Genomic DNA, 6,170 nt, shown 5'->3' on the forward strand with positions numbered 1-6,170 from the left:
ATAAACAATATGTGGTCATTTTTAAAATTTTCAATGAACATTCGATCAGTCCGGCCCTCGGCTTGCAGCAAAATTTTTTATCTGGCCCTCCGTCCATTTGACTTTGACACCCCTGAAGCAAGGGGTTGATGATAGCCTGACATAGGGTGTTTGGTGTATTTAGCACCTTTGTTTGAATGGCAGCGCCACTGCCGAGGTGTTTTCGACGCTTGTCGTGTGAAAGCCCGGGAGCCCTATTGAACTAGTCAAAGAGCCGCATGCGGCTCGCGAGCCACAGGTTGGCCACCACTGGTCTAGATCAGGGGCCCCCAACCTTTTTTGCCCCACGGAACGGTTTATGTCAGACAAGCCGCCATGGCAATGTTTAATGCCTTCAAAATACGATACAACACAAATTCAAAGTGCATGAAAATGACGACTCACCACAGCACCAAGCTTGTTTTTCTGCAACCAGACGGTCCCATCTCGGGGTAAAAGGAGACAATGACACCTCAAGTGTGTGGTTTATGTCCAGTCTACTTCGTAATTTTGTTTTCGTCGCCGTTGCTGCAGAAAGCCCCCGCCTCACACAGGTAGGATGTCGGAAATAGCAACAGTGCTATTGTGGCGATCTCAGAGTATTCAGCCATAACTTTAATCCAGTTGTCTCGAATGTACTTTTAAGGCCGCCGTCATTTGCGATCTCCAGCAGTTTTTTTACTCATTTTGCGAGCTCCTGCGTTTTGTTTTGAAGTAATCGGTCACGTGATGGAGAAGGATGTAACGGAGAATCCGGTAGTTTTTCAAAGTAAAACATTTTCGTATTCCGAAATAAATAAAACTGAATTAAGGCAAGTTCTTTCTGTGCGGCCCGGTACCAAATGCCCGGCGGACCGGTACCGGTCCACGGACCGGCGGTTGGGGACCCCTGGTCTAGATAATCAAACACTTGGAACACAAGTTCTGAGCCAGGCTGAATTATCCGACAGCAGGTTGTTGGCGTAGTTGATCTTATAAAGGTAGATGATAGTAATGCATGACAGGTGCAGCTCTGGAGGGAACACCCTCCGATCCGCTGGAAACTGAAATACAAACAGAACAGAGCATGACAAGAGCAGGCACAACCGTCCACAGACTCTTTCTGTTCTCCTGCTGTACGTAAGCATACAAATAGGAATCAGCAATGGCATCTGAAACATTTTAAAATGTGAAAACTATCTTCACTCTGAAAACTAATCTCATCTTTAAATCTTTTCTTTTTTTAACATGTGCTGCCATTTCAAGGTCCAGCCCGTAACTCACAGTAGCAGTTCCTATTTAGGACTCCCATCATGGGTGCACAGGGCATATTTATCGTTTTTCCGCACTATAAGGTGCACTGGAAAGCATTCCATTTTCTCAAAAGCCGATAGTACGCCTTAAATTCTGATGTGACCGATATATGGATCAATATTTCTTTGATGTAGGATTTGAAATGTTCTGTAAAGCACTTTGTTACAGCTGCAGCAGTTGTGAAAGTGCTGTATCAATAAGGCTGTATTGTATTGTATTGTATATGGCATAACTCAATCTAGTGGATGCATATCGCAACCTCAGCCACTATTGTAGCTTCTATGCGCCTTATAATGCAGTGTGCCCTACATATGAAAAAACAGTTTTAAAATAGGCCATTAATTGAAGCTGCGCCTTATACACCGACACGCCTTATCGTGTGGAAAATATGGTATCATATCTCGCTCTCCATTGAATTAATCACCGACCACACCTGTCAGGTATACTGCAGATTACAGACTTTGCAGAATACATACACGAATTCAGTCCCTCTGGTTCACAGTTAAGATGTTCTGGATTTGAATCTTAGCTCAGGCCTTCTTGCATGTTTTAAGAAGCAGGTTTTGAGGATGTGAGAGTACCTGCACAAATCCACGTGGGCAAGCCAAGGAATAAGTGAATATTAGGTCTTCCTGAATGGTATCTCTTTTTTTTCTCTTCTTGTACTTAAAGCTGCAGAGATGCAGCCAGTAAACTCTTCATACAGACACAAGATCACATCCCTCTGCAGCATACGGCAGCTGCTTATGAAAATTTGTTGGTGATGTTTCTCAAACATCACAATTACTATTAGGGCCCACATACAAGAAACTCATTAGCATATTGCACAAACATCAATAATAAAACTGGGCCTCAAATGCCATTGCACTGGGATCCGGCATAACAATTTGTTCAGTCATCTGTGGTTCAGTCTGCTAATCCCGAACTATGCAGCAATTCAGATCAAATTGCATCATCAAGTTTTCTGTTGATGCGACCATCTGAGTCCTGTTGTTGTCGGCAGGAACCATGAGTCTGATACATCAAGATTAATGGACTAGTACAGAGCCAAGAACCCGCATATAAATAGGGATAAAATTCAAAGTGCTTCGGGAGGGCTTAAAATTACCTTTCTTGGCTTGACGATAGTTCATCTGTGCAGATCATCACAAGCACTGCAATCCCTGTGTCCCCCTGATAATCCTCCTCAAATTGTTTATTTGTGACCCGGGTAAAAAATAAATAAATAAATAAATACTTCATCGGGCTTTTTGCTTTTCTTGTACATTTGAGGAGAGGTAAAATTGATGAATTTCATTGAACTTGTTTGTCTGTGCAAAGATACCAGTGAAATGCAACACCAGAGGTACAAAATAATTATTCAGCAAAGCTGAAGTAGTGCAAGTACAGGTTTAACATTTCTTTTTCTCAAGCTGTCTGAAATACTTTGTCTGGGGGAAAAAAAACCAAAAAAAAAAAAACTAAACCTATTTTTAAAAGAGAGATGAATGCCTCAGCGCTACAAGTACAGAAATAGTTTTGAAACGATAATGTATGTGTAAGTCTGAGCAGTGGAAAATTGTGTAGGTTGTACAAAAATGTGCGGATGTGATATTATGCACTATAACGTTCATCATGATTTCATCTGTGATAACCGTGTCCTAATAACAACATATGTATCTCATAGAAGGGCTTCCAATGATGGGTGGAAATGTATGAGATTTTATGTTCATCGCAGATTGTGGGTGCATGTCCGCACAAAGCTCACATGGTCATCAAAACACTGCATAGTGATTTCATTTTCAAATTCTGCCTTTTTTTACTGATTATTCTTATAGTCAAAATAAAATTTCGCCAATTTCGCCATCCACCAACATCCATACGTTTGTCTGGACTTGGTTATTGAAAGCCAAGCACAAGAAGGAGGGGAGGAAACCTGTTAAAAAGTTGTTCATCATAAAGTGAGCTTTCAATGAAATTGTGCCCCAATAGATACCCATTGCACTTTGTTCATTGATTATTTTTAAAAAATATGTCAATCATAAAAGAAAGCTGTCATAGAAAATCAGGCACAAAAAGATCTTGTGGAATTTGCTTCACGCAGTGCTTGAGAAGAGGCAAGAGATGTGGCAGGACAAGCTGTGGCTGTTTTGCTGTGACAACATGCCTTCGAACAAGGCCCTGTGCTTCTGTCATTTCCCGACTGAGAAAAACCTCGCCGTGCTGGAGCAATCGCCAGCCTCCTTCCAGGAGTGCATGAAGGCATGGCTGAGAAGGCTGGCACTGCATCAGATCCATCCATCCATGATCTGATGCACTTATTCTCACTATCCCAGCTGACTTCAGGTGGTAGGCGGGGTGCACCCTGAATTGGTTGAAGTGCATTAGACTCCAGGGGAATTACTTCACAGAGGAAAGTTTGTAGTTTGTAGTTTGGATTTGAAATAAAACTTTTGGGATGTCTCGTGGCTTGTACTGTTATTGGGAATGAATACAGACAAATGTTGACAAAAACTATGGATCTGTACTACAAAGCAAGCTACAGCCAACACAAGTGAACTGCAGTCTGTGGAATCAGACAAGAATGAAACTCGATGCGTCGAATGGTCATGATGAATAAATTCATGAATGAATGAACATAAAGCCATGGATCTGTGACCTGCCAGTAATTCTGGTGCAACATAAAACACAACTTTCAGTTGATGAACAAAAAGCTTGACCGGAAGTATGATGATGAAAGATTTGGAGATAATAATGCATGAAGTATCTAGTGGTTTTTTTTGTTTTTTTTTGTTGTGTTTTTTAAGTTTTCGGGAGAATGGAGCAAGATTAGACTAAACGGACCAATTTGCATTGCGAGAGATCCAGCATGGGTTCATTGTGACTCGAATCACAAAGACAAAAGTGGTGATCAGAACAGTAACTCTCATTCATTATTGTGGATTCACACTTGATTGGGGTATTCATATCATATTTGTGATTTCAAGCAATGCTTTGTTGACATTGGAACAGAAATCCAGAAGGGTGCAGATTGAGTTCAGGACCATGGACAGCATCTCCACACCCTGCGAGTAACCGGTTTCCCATTTGGATTAAATAGGAGAACCAAATTTCGATGTTGTCATCACGATGTCTCATGCATCTGTCAGTGAGCTCTGATGCATCAAAGTCATTTCCTTACCTGCTTCATTACCCTCCGCAAGACTTGAGGTTACACTGACTTCTAACTTCTTGGGCTGTCAGGGGGAAATAACGGAGATGTATTGAACCCAACTTTTTTTTAGGTCACACATTACACTGACCTCAAAGTGGATCACACAAGAGTAGTTTCATTCCATCGTTATGTGACATTTAAGATGGCATTTGATGTGTGGTGTGATGCACGTGTGGAGGAGTTGCTATTTAAAAAAACAAACAAAAAAAAAAAGGCTTTGTATTTGGAATTTGGTGTCAGGACATTGTGTGGTGAATGTCTCTCTTTTGTGTGTGTCTGCATATTGTTTCCTGTAAGTTATGTTCATACAAAATTGCTCATTTGAAAGTTCAAAGCAATCATGGGAGTGAAGAGCGAGAGACTCACCATGAAAGCAGACTCTGGTGAGAGTGACACATCACAACACCAAGGGCGACAGAGAATACTACTTTAGGGCACTAATTGATGAATTTCAGTGAGTGCTTGATGACGCTGTCACGGTGCTTTTCGGCAGCCCTCTTTTTTTAATAAATACATTCTGCATGAAAGCATGAGTGAGGCTGCGGTTGGAGGGGGTTGATTGTCACTACTATTTTTCACTCTGACAACCTTGTGCCGAGTGCAAGTGGCGTAGGTGTGCTCGTGACAAGGAACTCGCTGTTCATCTGACAGCTCCACAATACTTGTCACTAAATACTGTTGTCCAGTCAAATTCACATGATTCAAATGTCTGGAAATGTCTAACAAACTTTTGATACTTCCTTTTTCCTTTTGAATTCACTTGAAAGCACCAGGAGCTTTTCACGCCACATTGCAATGAAACCAGATGGGTCAAAAATGGCATAATGCCGCTTGTGGCTGTGGAAAAATCGTGACCTTTTTCTGGAGGCAGGCCGAGGTCTTACTGGGGTCAGAACAGCGCTGTCCTCTTCTGTGTCCGTATTGTTGGCAATGGGACAGTGACCCACTGTCCGCCCACCATTTTCACACGGCTACAAATCATATGCTGAATGAAATCCCGATTTCCAAGGATTTTCAAGATTGAAAGACTTCCTCTCAACTCTGCGACATGTTTTTTTTGCACCAAGGGGCTGACGGTAATGAGTCCCCAGCCTCCACTTCAATCCAGCTGTGGAGACTTGGAGACAAATTGCATAACGCGTAATGACTGTGACTGCAGGAAGAAATAAATTGTGCTTGGCTGCAAAACTGCAAATACTTCAGCACGACTGTATACGGTATGACATCCCTGTGGACAAATCACACAAGTTTAATGACACGGTCGATAAAGTCATCTTGACATTTCACTGCTTTTCACCGTGACTGTTTGAGCACAAAATTATTGGGGACCGCAGTGTGTAGGCCCCACTGAGTGATCACTGTTTGAGGACAGATCAAAGATGTGAAAAATACAAGCAAAGACAAAATTAAATAAATAAATAAAAATTCTACTGACGTGTTGTCATCATTTGGGTACCCTTGGAGATGGCCTGCTGCAAATTTTGATAAGCCCTGTGACGTACCGTCAGGTTTTTATTGCGTGCACCCATTCAATTTTAAATTAAGTTTCTCATTGACACCATGACTGCGATGGCACATATTTCGACACTTAAAAGTCTCGTCCGGCATGGCGCACACACACACACACACACACACACACACACACACACACACACACACACACACA

General features: G+C 41.9%; 1 protein-coding gene across 5 annotated transcripts in view; it reads left to right on the top strand.

Annotated features, from left to right (window-relative positions):
• LOC109521740 (potassium voltage-gated channel subfamily KQT member 5-like) overlaps positions 1-6,170 on the top strand; it is a 179,978-nt gene that overhangs the window by 120,262 nt on the left and 53,546 nt on the right. The window lies entirely within an intron of this gene.

Source organism: Hippocampus comes, unplaced genomic scaffold (genome assembly GCF_001891065.2).
Source record: "Hippocampus comes isolate QL1 unplaced genomic scaffold, H_comes_QL1_v1.1 scaffold158, whole genome shotgun sequence".
In the NCBI taxonomy this organism is placed as follows: Eukaryota; Metazoa; Chordata; class Actinopteri; order Syngnathiformes; family Syngnathidae; genus Hippocampus; species Hippocampus comes.